This window comes from Odocoileus virginianus, chromosome 6 (assembly GCF_023699985.2).
Source record: "Odocoileus virginianus isolate 20LAN1187 ecotype Illinois chromosome 6, Ovbor_1.2, whole genome shotgun sequence".
Taxonomy (NCBI): domain Eukaryota; kingdom Metazoa; phylum Chordata; class Mammalia; order Artiodactyla; family Cervidae; genus Odocoileus; species Odocoileus virginianus.
Window position 1 is genome coordinate 41389089 of NC_069679.1, and position 13527 is coordinate 41402615.

Sequence of the window (13527 nt, forward strand, 5' to 3'; positions counted from 1 at the left end):
GCATAGTAGAGCGGGTAGCCATTCCCTTCTCCAGGGGATTTTCCTGTCCCAGGGATCAAACTGGTTTCCTGCATTGCAGACAGATTCTTTACCATCTGAGCTACTAAGGAAGCCCTCAACTTTCCATCAGCTATCTAGTTTACATATGGTAATGTATATATTTCCATGCTGCTCTCAAGTATTGGAACTTCAGCTTCAGCATCAGTTCTTCCAATGAATAGTCAGGGTTGATTTCCTTTACGATTGACTGGTTTGATCTCCTTGCTGCCCAAGGAACTCTCAAGAGTCTTCTTCTCTAGCACCACAGTTCAAAAGAATCAATTCTTTGGTGTCAGCCTTTTTTATTGTTACACATGCATGTATATTCATTTTCTGATTCTTTTCTCATATAGGTTATCACAGAATATTGAGCAGAGTTCCCTGTGTTATATAGTAGGTCCTTGTTGGTTATCTTTGTTATGTATAATAGAGTGTATATGCTAATCCCAAGCTCCTGATTTAACCACCCCCCACATTTCCCCTTCGGTAACCGTAAGTTTGTTATTTTATCTCCAAGTCTGTTTCTGTTCTGTAAATATTAGATTCACGTATGAGTGGTATCATATGATATTTGTCTTTGTATGACTTATTTCACTCAGTGTAATAATTTCTAAGTTCATCCATGTTGCTGCAAATGACATTATTTCATTGTCATGGCTGAGTAATATTCCACTGTATAAATGTACCACATTGTTATCGATTCCTCAGTTGATAGATATTTAAGTTGCTTTTATGTCTTGGTCGTTGTATACAGTGCTGTAATGAACATTGGGGTGCATGTGTTTTTTTTGGCATTACGATTTTCTTTGGATATATGCCAAAGAGTACAATTGCTAAATCATATAGTCATTCTAGTTTTCGTTTTTTCAAGGAACCTCCATACTGTTTTCAATAGTGGTTGTACCAATTTACGTTCCCACCAACAGTGTAAGAAGGTTCCTTTTCTCCACTCTCTCTCCAGCATTTACTGTCTATAGTCTTTTTGATGAGGCCATTCTGACTTAGTTGAGGTGATCCCTCACTGTAATTTTATGTTTCTCTGATAATTATTGATGTTGAGCATCTTTTCATGTGCTTTTTGGCCATCAGTATGTCTTCTTTGGAGAAATGGCTATTTAAAGTCTCTGCCTATATTTTGGTTGTTTTTTCTTTTTTTTATCTGACATAGAGCTGTATGAGCTATTTGTATATTTTGTAGATGAATCCCTTGTCTGTTGCTTCATTTGAAAATATTTTATCTCATTTTGTATATTGTCTTTTTGTTGTTTATGATTTTCTTTGCTGTGCAGAAGCTTTTAAGTTTAGTGAGGTATTTGTTTTTATTTTTATTTAATTTAATTTAATTTTTATTGACATATAGTTGATTTACAGTGTGTGCCAATCTCTGCAGTACAGCAAAGTGGACTCAGTTATGTAGACATTCTTTTTCATATTCTTTTCCATTATGGTTTATTATAGGATATTGAATATAGTTTGCTGTGTTATACAGGACCCTGTTGTTTATCCATCCTCTGTGTAATAGTTTATATCTGCTAATCCCAAATTCCCGGTCCTTCCCTTCCCCTTGGCAACGACAAATCTGTTCTCTATGGTCTATGAGCCTGTTTCTGTTTCATAAATAAGTTCATGTGTCATATTTTGGATTCTACATGTAAGTGATATCATGTGGTGTTTGTCTTTCTCTTTCTGACTGACTTTAGTTAGTATGCTAATCTCTAGTTGCATCCACATTGCTGCAAATGGCATTATTTCATCCCTTTTATGGCTGAGTACTATTCATTGTATGTATACATGTACTGTGTCTTCTTTATCCATTCATCTGTTGATGGACATTTAGGTTATTCCCATGTTTTGGCTATTGTGAATAGTGCTGCTATGAACATAGCGGGGTATGTGTCTTTTGGGATTAGAGTTTTGTCTAGCTATATGCCTGGGAGTGGGTCTGCTGAATCATATGGTAATTCTATTTTTAGTTTTCTGAGGAACTTCCACAGTTTTCCATAGTGGCTACACTAACATACATTCCCACCAACAATATAGGAGGCCTCTCTTTCCCCACATTCTCTCCGGAATTTGTTGTTTGTTGGCTTTTCTTCCATTATTCAAGTGTATCTTTTTTAAAACAATTTTTAATTGGAGGGTAATTGCTTTAAGTGCTTCCCCAGGGGCTCAGCTTTGCAATGTTGCATTAATTTCTGCAGTACAACAACATGAGTCAGCCAGAAGTATACATATAGCCCCTCCCTACTGAGCCTCCCTCCCATCGCCCACCATCCCACCCCTCTAGGTCATCACAGAGCACCAAGCTGAGCTTCCTATTTTTTTTTTATTTATTTTTTAATTGGAGGAAAATTGCTTTACAGTGTTGTGCTGGTTTCTGCTGAACAACAGCACAAATCCGCCATAATTATACAAATGCATCACCTCCCTCTTGAGCCTCCCTCCCCTCTAGTCATCACAGAGCACCAAGCTGGGCTCCCTGTGTTACACAGCAGCTTCTCACCAGCTGTTTGTTTTACACGTTCGTATATACATGTTCACCCCACTCCAGTCCTCTTGCCTGGAAAGTCCCATGGACGGAGCAGCCTGGCGGGCTGCAGTCCACGGGGTCGCTAGGAGTTGGACACGACTGAGCGACTTCACTTTCACTTTTCACTTACATGCATTGGAGGAGGAAATGGCAACCCACTCCAGTGTTCTTGCCTAGAGAATCCCAGGGACTGGGGGAGCCTGGTGGGCTGCCGTCTATGGGGTCGCACAGAGTTGGACACAACTGAAGTGACTTAGCAGCAGCAGAATATGTATGTTAGTGCTACTTTCTCCATTCATCCCACTCTTTCCTTATGCCACTGTGTCCACAAGTCTGTTCTGTATGTCTGCATCTCCATTCCTTCCCTGAAAATAGGTTCATTAACACCATTTTTCTAGATTCCATATATGTGCGTTAATATATGATATTTTTCTCTTTCTGACTTAATTCACTCTGCATAACAGATTCTAGGTTCATCCATCTCACTAGAACTGACTCAAATTCATTCTTTTTACAGCTGAGTAATATTCTGTTGTACATATGTACCACATCTTTATCCATTTATCTGTCAGCAGACATCTAGGTTGCTTCCATGTCTTAGCTGTTGTAAATAGTGCTACTGTGAATGAACATTAGGGTACATGCATCTTTTTGAATTATGGTTTTCTCAGGGTATATGCCCAGTAGTGGGATTGCTGGGTCATATGGTAGTTTTATTCCTGTTTTTTTGTTTGTTTGTTTTGTTTTTTTTAAGGAATCTCATATTGTTCTCCATAGTGCCTGTTATCAATTTACATTCCCACCAACAGTGCAAGAGGGTTCCTTTTTCTCCACATCCTCTCCAGCATTTATTGTTTGTAGATGAGGTCCCTGTTTGATACAGCGACTTCCCACTAGCTCTCTATCCTACACATGATAATAATATATATATTTCAGTGCTGTCAGTTCATTCCACCCTCTCCTTCTCCTCCTTCCCCTTGTATCCACATCTGTCTCTATTCCTGCCCTGCAAATAGGTTCATCAGTACCATTTTTCTAGATTCTATATGAATGCTTTAATATACAATATTTTTATTTCATTTTTTAATTGGAGGATAATTGCTTTATAATGTTGTGTTGGTTTATGACATACAGCAACATGAATCAGCCATAATTATATACATGTCCCCTCGCTTGTGACCCTCCCTCCCTGCTCCCACCCCACCCCTCTGGGTCATCACAAAGCACCAAGCTGGGCTCCCCGTGTTATACAGCACCTTCCCACCAGCTCTCTGTTTTACACGTGATAGTGTATATATGCCAGTGCTACTTTCTCAATTCATCCTTCCCTCTCCTTCCCTCGCTGTGTCCACAGGTCTGTTCTCTGCGTCTGCATGTCCCTTCCTTCCCTGCAAATGGGTTCATCAGCACTATTTTTCTAAATTCCATATATATGCATTAATATTCAATACTTGTTTTTCTCTTTCTGACTTAACTTCCCTCTGTATAATAGGCTCTAGGTTCATCCACCTCATTAGAACTGACTCATATTCGTTCCTGTTTATAGCTGAATAATATACCATTGTGGATATGTACCACAACTTCCTTATCCATTCATCTGTCCATGGACGTCTAGGTTGCTTCCATGTCCTGACTGTTGTAAATAGTGCTGCAGTGAACATGGGTACATGTGTCTTTTTCAGTTATGGTTGGGATTTCTGGGTCATGTGGTAATTTTATTCCTAGTTTTTTAAGGAATCTCCATACTGTCTTCCATAGTGGCTGTATCAGTTTACATTCTCACCAACAGTGCACAAGGGTTTCCTTTTCTCCACACCCTCTCCAGCATTTATTGTATGTAGATTTTTTTGATGATGGCCATTCTGACCAGTATGAGATGATATCTCACTCTAGTTTTGAATTGCATATTGAGCGCCGAAAACTTGACGCTTTTGAACTGTGGTGTTGGAGAAGACTCTTCAGAGTCTCTTGGACTGCAAGGAGATCCAACCAGTCCATCCTAAAGGAGATCAGTCCTGGGTGTTCATTGGAAGGACTGATGCTGAAGCTGAAACTCCAATACTTTGGTCACCTCATGCAAAGAGTTGACTCATTGGAAAAGACCCTGATGCTGGGAGGGATTGGGGGCAGGAGGAGAAGGGGACAACAGAGGACGAGATGGCTAGATGGCATCACCGACTCGATGGACACGAGTTTGAGTAAACTCCGGGAGTTGGTGATGGACAGGGAGGCCTGGCGTGCTGCGATTCACGGGGTGACAGAGTCGGACACGACTGAGCGACTGAACTGAATAATAAACAGTGTTGAGCATCTTTTCATGTGTTTGTTGGTTATCAATATGTCTTCTTTGGAGAAATGTCTGTTTAGGTCTTCTGCCCATTTTTTGATTGGGTTGCTTTTCTGATATTGAGCTGCATGAGCTACCTGCTGGTATATTTTGGAGATTAATCCTTTGTCAGTTGTTTCATTTGCAATTATTTTCTCCCATTCTGAGGGTTGTCTTTTCATCTTGTTTATAGTTTCCTTTGCTGTGCAAAAGCTTTTAAGTTTAGCTAAGTCCCATTTGTTTATTTTTGTTTTTATTTCCATTACTCTAGGAGGTGAGTCAAAGAGGATCTTGGCTGTGCTTTATGTCAGAGTGTTCTGCCTGTGTTTTCCTCTAAGAGTTTTACAGTTTCTGGTCTTATGTTTAGGTCTTTAATCTATTTTGAGTCTGTTTTGTGTATGGTGTTATAAAGTGTTCTAATTTCTTTCTTTTACAGGTAGCTGCCCAGTTTTCCCAGTACCACTTACTGAAGAGACTATCTTTTCTCCACTGTATACTTTTGCCTCATTTGTCAAAGATAAAGTGCCCATAGGTGCAGAGGTTTATCTTTGGGCTTTCTAGCCAGTTCCATTGATCTGTATTTCTGTTTTTGTGCCAGTATCATATTGTCTTGATTACTGTAGCTTTGTAGTATAGAGTGAAGTCGGAAGGTTGATTCCTCCAATTCCATTTTTCTTTCTCAAGATTGCTTTGGTTATTCAGGGTCTTTTGTGTTTCCCTACAAATTATAAAATTTTTTCTTCTGGTTCTGTGACAAATGCCATTGGTAATTTGATAGAGATTGAAATCTGACTTTACAACCAAAGCAATCTTCATTTTCATACTGTTGATTCTTCCAATCCAAGAACGTGATATCTCTTTCTGTTTGTATCTCTGTTTGATATCTCTCATCTGTTTGTATGTCTTTGAGTTCTTTCATCAGTGTCTTTCATCAGTGTTATCTGCATAGAGATCATTTGTCTCCTTAAGTAGGTTTATTTCTAGGTATTTTATTCTTTTTGTTGCAGTGGTGAATGGGATTGTTTCCTTAATTTCTCTTTCTGATTTTTCATTGTTAATGTATAGGAATGCAAGGGATTTTTGTGTAGTAATTTTATATCCTGTGAATTTACTAAATTCATTGATTAGCTCTTGTGATTTTCTGGTGGTATCTTTAGGTTTTTCTATGTATAATATCAATGTCATCTGCAAACAGAGTTTAAGTTCTTCTTTTCCAGTCTAGATTCCTTTTATTTCTTCTCTGATTGCCATGGCTACAACTTCCAAAATTACGTTGATTAATGATGATGAGAGTGGGCATCTTTGCCTTGTTACTGATCTTAGAGGAAATACTTTCAGTTTTTCACCATTGAGAATAATGTTTTCTGTGGGCTTGTCTTATATGGCCTTTATTATGTTGAGGTAGATTCCTACTGTGCCCATTTTTCAGGAGAGATTTTATCAAATGTGAGTTGAATTTTGTTGAAAGCTTTTTCTGCATCTGTTGAGATTATCATATGGTTTTTGTCTTTCAATTTGTTAATATGGTGTATCACATTGATTGGTTTGCATATATCAAAGAATCCTTGCATCCCTGGGATAAACCCCACTAGATCACGATGTATGATCCTTTTAATGTGTTGTTGGATTCTGTTTGCTAGTATTTTGTTGAGGACTTTTGTGTCTGTGTTCATCAATGATATTGGCCTGTAGTTTTCTTTTTTGTGTGATAACTTTGTCTGGTTTTGGTATCATGGTGATGGTGGCCTCATAGAAAGAGTTTGGGAGTATTCCTCCCTCTGCAGTTTTTTGGAAGTGTTTGAGAAGGATAGGTGTTAGTTCTTCTCTAAATGTTTGATAGAATTCACTGTGAAGCCATCTGGCCCTGGGCTTTTGTTTGTTGGAAAGTTTTTGATCACAGTTTCAATTTCAGTGCTTGTGATTGGTCTGTTCATAATTTCTGTTTCTTCCTGGGTCAGACTTGGATGCTAGTACTTTTCTAAGAATTTGCCCATTTCTTCCAGGTTGTCTATTTTATTGGTATATAGTTACTCATAGTAATCTCTGTATTTCTGCATTGTCTGTTGTAACTTCTTTTTCATTGTTTGTTAACATTTTAATGATGGCCCTTCTGACTGGTGTGTGTTGGTACTTCATTGTAATTTGCATTTCTCTACTAATTAGTGATGCTGAGCATCTTAATCTACTGGTCATCTATATTTCTTCTTTGGAGAAATGTGTATTTAGGTCTTCTGCCCGTTTTTCCATTGGGCTTTCTGTTGTTGTTGTTGTCTACTTATATAAGCTGTTTGTGTATTTTGGAGATTAAGCCCTTGTCTGCTGCATCATTTGCCAATACTTTCTCCCATTCCATGGATTGTCTTTTCATTTTTTTATGGTTTCCTTTGCTGTGCAAAAGCTTGTAAGTTTACTTAAGTCCCATTTGTTTATTTCTGTTCATGATGTGAGGGTGTGTTCTAATTTCATTCATTTATATGCTGCTGTCCAGCTTTCCCAGCACCACTTGCTCAAGAAACTTTTTCCCCATTTTATATTCTCTTCTTTGTTGGAGATTAATTGACCTTAGATGTGTGGGTTTGTTTTTGGCCTCTGTTCTGTTCTGCTGATCCATATGTCTGGTTTTGTACCAATAATACACTGTTTTGAATACTGTAACTTTGTAATATTGTCTGAAGTCTGGGAGAATTATGCTTCCTGTTTTTTTCCCTTAGGACTAGCAATTCTGGGTCTTTTATAATTCCATACAAGTTTTTGGATTATTTTTTCTAATTCTATGAAAAATGTCAAGGGTATTTTGATAGGGTTTGCATTAAATCTGTAGACTTGTTTATGCAGCATGGCCATTTTAATACATTACTGATCAGAGATGTATTAATATGTGCTTTGTTACCTGAACATTATTGACTAGAGATGTTTCAGTATTCATTTACATAACAAGTCACCAGCCATAGGTGTTAGTTTCTGCAAAAACCCCCTGGTCAGTAATGTGTTAACAGTATTAATTCTTCCAATCCAAGAGCATGGGATATCTTCCCTTTAGTTGAACTCTCTTTAAATTCCTTTATTATTGTTTTATAATTCACATCATAAGTCTTTCATCTACTTGGTCAGGTTTATTCCTTTTTTTGGTGCTATTTTAAAAGGTTTTTATTTTTTTACATTTCTTTCTGATATTTCATTGTTAATGTAAAGAAATGCAACCAATTTTTGAATGTTAGGCTTAGATCCTGCTACTTTGCTGAATTCATTTATTAGCTCAAGTAGTTTTGTGTGGCGTTCTTAGGCTTTTCTATATATATGCATACATATATAATATATTTTTATATATTATATATATATTACTATGTTCTTGACATATAGTGACAATTTTACCTCTTCCCTTCCAGTTTGCATACCTTTTATTTCTTGTCTCCTGTGGCTAGACTTCCAGGACTATGCTGAATAGAAGTGGTGACAGTGAGCATCCTTATTTCACATTTTTGCAGGGAAGCTATTACCTTTTCACCATTGAGCATTTTATTGGCTGTGGATTCATCATAAATGGCTATTATGTTGAGATATGTACCCTAGGAGGTGGATCCAAAAAGATATTGCTGCTATTTACATCAGAGTGTGTTCTGTTTTCCTCTAGGAGTTTTATAGTGTCTGGCCTTACATTTAGGTCTTTAGTTTGAGTTTTATTTTTGTGTATGATGTTAGGTAGTGTTCTGATTTCATTCTTTTACATGTAGCTGCCCAATTTTCCTAGCACCACTTATTGAAGAGACTGTCTTTTTTCCATTGTACAGTCATTTGGATACTACTTCTTCCAATCCCAGGATATGGTATACCTTTCCTTCTTAAAAGCTCCCTCCCTGGGTGCAGACCCTATCCCAATTCCTTCTTTTTCCTTCTTTTTCTTTTGTCCTACCCAGTTATGTGGAGATTTTCTTGCCCTTTCCAAAGTCTGAGGTCTTCTTTCAGCATTCAGCAGATGTTCGGTGTAAATCAGTCCACTTGTAGATGTATGGTTAATGTTTTTGTGGGAGAAGGTGAGCTCCATGTCCTTCTCCTCCACCATCTTGAACCCCCTTCTCCCTGGAGCCAGACAGTAGTTTTAGCAACTTAAGGTTGCTAGGTATCCATGATTCAGAAAAATTAAAAAAAAAAACAAAAAACCATGCATTCAGGAGCTCACAATTAGATGCGAAAGATACATACATAAATAGTCATAATGTCTTAGGTACTGTATAAAGACTAAGGAACTATACTGGATGCTCTGTACTTGCCTGTTCAGATCCATCCCCCTTCTCCACTCCACCCTATACCCTGGGAGCTGACCAGAAGGTGGACATCAGTGGACACCCACACCCTTTACCTTCCTGCTGGTCTGGGCCTGTTAGGAGGTGGAGGCAGAGAATGAGAGAATGGAGCACAGGGAGCCCATGTCATCTGCCCCCTCTGCTCAGACCACGGCTTAGTAGTTGGCAACATTCCTCTAGCAAAGGCTGTGCTACAGCTCACCCCTTCATCTCTTCTACCAGCTTTCTCTCCCCATCTCTTCAGGCCCAGGCTGGAAACAGCTTCCACTCTCGCTAGCTCCAGAGCAAGCCAGTGTCCATTTTTTATTTCCCTAAAAGCTACCCTCCAATTTGTACACAGTTGTTTCATTTAAGTGTCTTCCATCTCCCCTTCCTGCCAGGACCCTGAGCAGCACAAGAACAAACACATTACGGGCAGTCTGAGGGCAGAACAAGTTAGCTTCGCTGGGAGGAAGTCAGTCCTAGGAAGGTGACTCCTGAAGGGTGCCTAGGCATTCCTCAGGCAAGTGAGGAAGAATTCCAGGCAGAGGCAGTGCAGGCAAAGAAGGGTGAACACAGAGGCCACAGTGTAAAAAGGAGACACATTTAGCCAGGACCAGAGCAGAAGAGTTCAATGTGAAAGTGGCAGAAGATGAGGTTGGGGTGGAAGGGGGAAGGGCGGCCCTCTGTGCCCTTCTAAGGGGTTCAGAATGAGACAGTGAGCCACTGTAGGTTTTTAAGGAGGGCAGGATATGCCCCTATTTTTATTCTAGCAAGATTCCTTGGCACCTCTGAGGATTGACTGTAAAGGCCTTAGTCTGGAAGCCGGAGGTTACTTAGCAGAGTTTTGCTATTTAGAAAGGGAGAGAGACCATGAGAACCTAAACTGTAAAAATTGCACTGGAGGTAAAGCAGCAAGGGAATGTTAAGATGATATTTAGGAGGCAGAAGTAACAATTTTGTGATTAAAATGGAGAAACTGTCCCATTTCTTTTTCCTCGTAGACATATAACCACCTTTCTCAGTTTCCCTTGCACTTTGGTAGACCACATGACTCTACAGGCAGAAATGATTTCTGTTAATTGCGGGTTTAGCCCATAACCATTTTGCTGCCGAAGATATTTTCCAAAGAGGACAGTTGGAGCATATTACCATTCTTCAAACTCTTCATTTTCCCCCTTGCTTCCTGGATGGACTCTCATCTCCCCTGCAGGGTGTGAAGGCCTCTACCATCTACTGTTCTGTCTCCTGCCTGGCCTCTCCTCATTTATACACCACTTCACAGTTCTGCCATCCTCAGCTGTACCCTCATCAAATCAGTCTGATGAATTCCTACCTCGTCCCCCAATTCTCCACAGCAGTGACAGGTACTGTCACTCCTTTCTCTGTGCCCTCAATTTTCTCCTCCCACAAGGCTCACTTTTGCTAAATTTGCCCATCAGTGACACCTCCCATTGGGCTTCCGTGGTGGTGCAGTGGTGAAGAATCCACCTGCCAATGCAGGAGAGTAATACCTTGCCATTTGCAAAACATGGATGGACCTTGAGGACATTAGGGTAAGTGAAATAAGCCAGACAAAGTATCTTATTCATATGTTTAAAAAAAAAAAAACACAGATACTGAGAAAAGATGGATGATTGCCAGAGGAAGGGGTTGGGGGATGGGCGAAATGGGTGAAGGGGGTCAAAAGGTACACACTTCCAGTCATGAGGATGTCATGTACAGCATAGCAACTATAGATAATAATACTGTATTGCTTGAGAGTTGCTAATAAATCATCGGAAGAAAAAAGTTTTAAAACTATATACAGCTACCCAGGTGGCCCAGCAGTAAAGAATCTACCTGCAATGCAGGAGACACAGGTTCGATCCCTGCATTGGGAAGATCCCCTGGAGAAGGAAATGGCAACCCACTCCAGTATCCCTGCTGGGAAATCCCATGCACAGAGGAACCTGGCGTGCTACAGTCCATGGGGTTGCAAAGAGTCAGATACAACTAAGTGACTGAACAACGACGACGACGACAACACACACCTATTACTGTGCGGTGATTTTCAACTATGGTTGGGAGACAACTTCTTAATAAGGTGTATTAGAAAGGCTTCTGAAGGGTGTGGGGGATGTTAATCTTCACATAACTCTCCCCAGGAGATTCAATGTCTTTCCCACACTCTCCTCCCCTTGAAAATGACTGTCACAGAGGTTTGTGACACTCCTGGAAGCATCTCACTGCACCTGCTGGTCTGCACATCCTCTGCTAGCTGTAATTTCGTGAAGTGTGAAAACCACATCTTGCTTATCTTCATGACCTTAGCAGCTCACTCAGGCCAGACACAGAACTGCCACTACACAGATGAATGACGAAGGGAACCAGAGGACGATGGATTTTGAGGAACGAGCGGTAACAGTTTCACCGTCACCTGCTACAGAGAGGAATCCACAAGACAGAGCAGTTCAGGAGTCCCCAGTGACCCGAGCAGGCAGTCTAGTGGAGTGCCAGGGGCCTGAGCCAGATGGCAATTCTTGCCGACTCCTGTGAAAATTCCACAGAACAGAAATAGTCTCTGGTGACACTATCCTAAAGGCCCATAAAGTTCAGAAATATTTATAAAGGTGAACCCTCTGGGTTTCAGAAACAGGCTTTCATATCTCAACCTTTCAAAAAGAAGTGAGGTGAGTTTTTTTAGTTGATCACTAAGAAACAACAGAATTTCAAGTCAAGAACACATAATTTCAACCACAGAATGAAAATTCAGCCATTTTCTTTAACATATTAAGGCTATTGTTAACCTTTTATTAATCCATAAAGGGGCAGTTCCCTGGGGCAAACAAAAGCAGAGTCAGCAAATAATGCCTTGACAAAAAGCTACTTTGTGTTCTGGTTTCTACAACAGAAATATGAAAATGTAGGCATTTTAAAGTACTTACTATGCACCGGGAACTTATGACTGCAAGGAATATTTTTCATTAAAATGTACCTATTAAGACATAATTTATGGGTTTACTGGAGACTGAGTTTCACTGAGGGACAAAGGAGTGAAGTCTTTTCTTTTGGTACTTTGTTTTCCACTTTTCTCTTTGAAGGCTAGCTGACCTAAAATTGCTCTCAATGGCCTTAATTAATATATAGCCAACTTCTGAAATCTGACTCGTGAGTTTTGCCTTTAATTAGGCGTTCAGAAGCCCCTGGCATCATGGTGAATGCCTTTGAACCCTTCCCTCTCTCCTTGCTTTCCAGAAATCTATGCAACACAAAGATGAGACAAAGGAGGAGACGAATTTGAGAAGGAGAAAACCTGGAGGCTGGGGAAGTGGGAGTAGAGAGTATGGAGCAAGTCACGAAGGAAAAAGCCAGCCCCGCTCCAGTGAGTGAGTCCACGTGCAAAGCTCAAAGGTGAGTGCAGAACACTGAACTTACGGCAACTGGGACTGTGGTGATGGCATCAGCAGAAATATGCAAACATGGCTATATACACTGGACACTTTATATCTGAATCATCTTAGCAAGTTTCAGTAGGAATTACTATCAAAATCTTCCCCTAGGTAAGGAAACTGAGATTCAAAGAGGTTAGGCATTAGTCCAAAGTTATAGATCTACCCAGAGGCAGATCCAGGACCCAAACCCAGGGCTGATTTCCAAGCCATTGCTCTTAACCACAATTAGAGGATCTGACTTTGATGGAAAAAAATGTGCTCAGCTATGGATAGGGTGGGTATGAAGATGAAGTGGTGCCAGTAGGCAGCCAGGAGTGAGGACTTGTACGCAAGAGAGGTGTGAGCTACCTAAGCTCTTCAAATCTCGGTTTCCTTACCTAGGGGAAGATTTTGATAGTCAAGTGACCTCCAATTAGAGCTGCTATATTTTTTCTATGCTCCCTGAGCAGCTCTAATTGTTAAGTCAGTTGTGTTTCACTCTTCGCAACCCCGAGGGGCTGTAGCCCGCCAGGCTCCTCTGTCCATGAAATTTCCCAGGCAAGAGTATTGGAGCTGGTTGCAGTTTCCTACTGCAGGAGATCTTCCCTACCCGGGGATCAAAGCTGGTTTCCTGCTTGGCAGGCAGATTCTTAGCCACCAAATGCTGTTAGCAGTAGCACAGCATGTGAAACCTGCAGGTTTAGGGAGAAACGGGCTGCAGGCGCCACACAGCTCCACAGCAGCACAGGCTTTGTTCTCAGGGCCTGGGGCACACCACAACACCTGATAACACAGCTGACCAAAGAGCTCATCAACCACTGGGGCTTCCAGAGTTCTACACGGTGTCCAGTGTAAACCACTGATACCAAACCATTGACAGCTGAAAACTGCAACACATACTGGAGCACAAGCCACTCGAATAAGCTGTCAACCAACCAA

The 13527-nt window shown here is 40.5% G+C and overlaps 1 protein-coding gene and 1 long non-coding RNA gene across 9 annotated transcripts in view; one reads left to right on the forward strand and one right to left on the reverse strand.

Moving 5' to 3' along the window:
* LOC110145737 (uncharacterized) overlaps positions 1-13527 on the forward strand; it is a 38111-nt gene that overhangs the window by 19567 nt on the left and 5017 nt on the right. For 3 of the 6 annotated variants that reach the window (XR_011488270.1, XR_011488268.1, XR_011488271.1), the window contains one exon: positions 10618-12568. This is a non-coding gene — a long non-coding RNA (uncharacterized lncRNA). Of the gene's footprint in view, positions 1-2394; positions 10543-10617; positions 12569-13527 lie in introns of those variants that run through there. The other 3 variants (XR_011488272.1, XR_011488269.1, XR_011488273.1) reach the window with 3 other exon arrangements.
* Positions 1-13527, reverse strand: part of MYZAP (myocardial zonula adherens protein) — a 128069-nt gene that overhangs the window by 3483 nt on the left and 111059 nt on the right. The window lies entirely within an intron of this gene.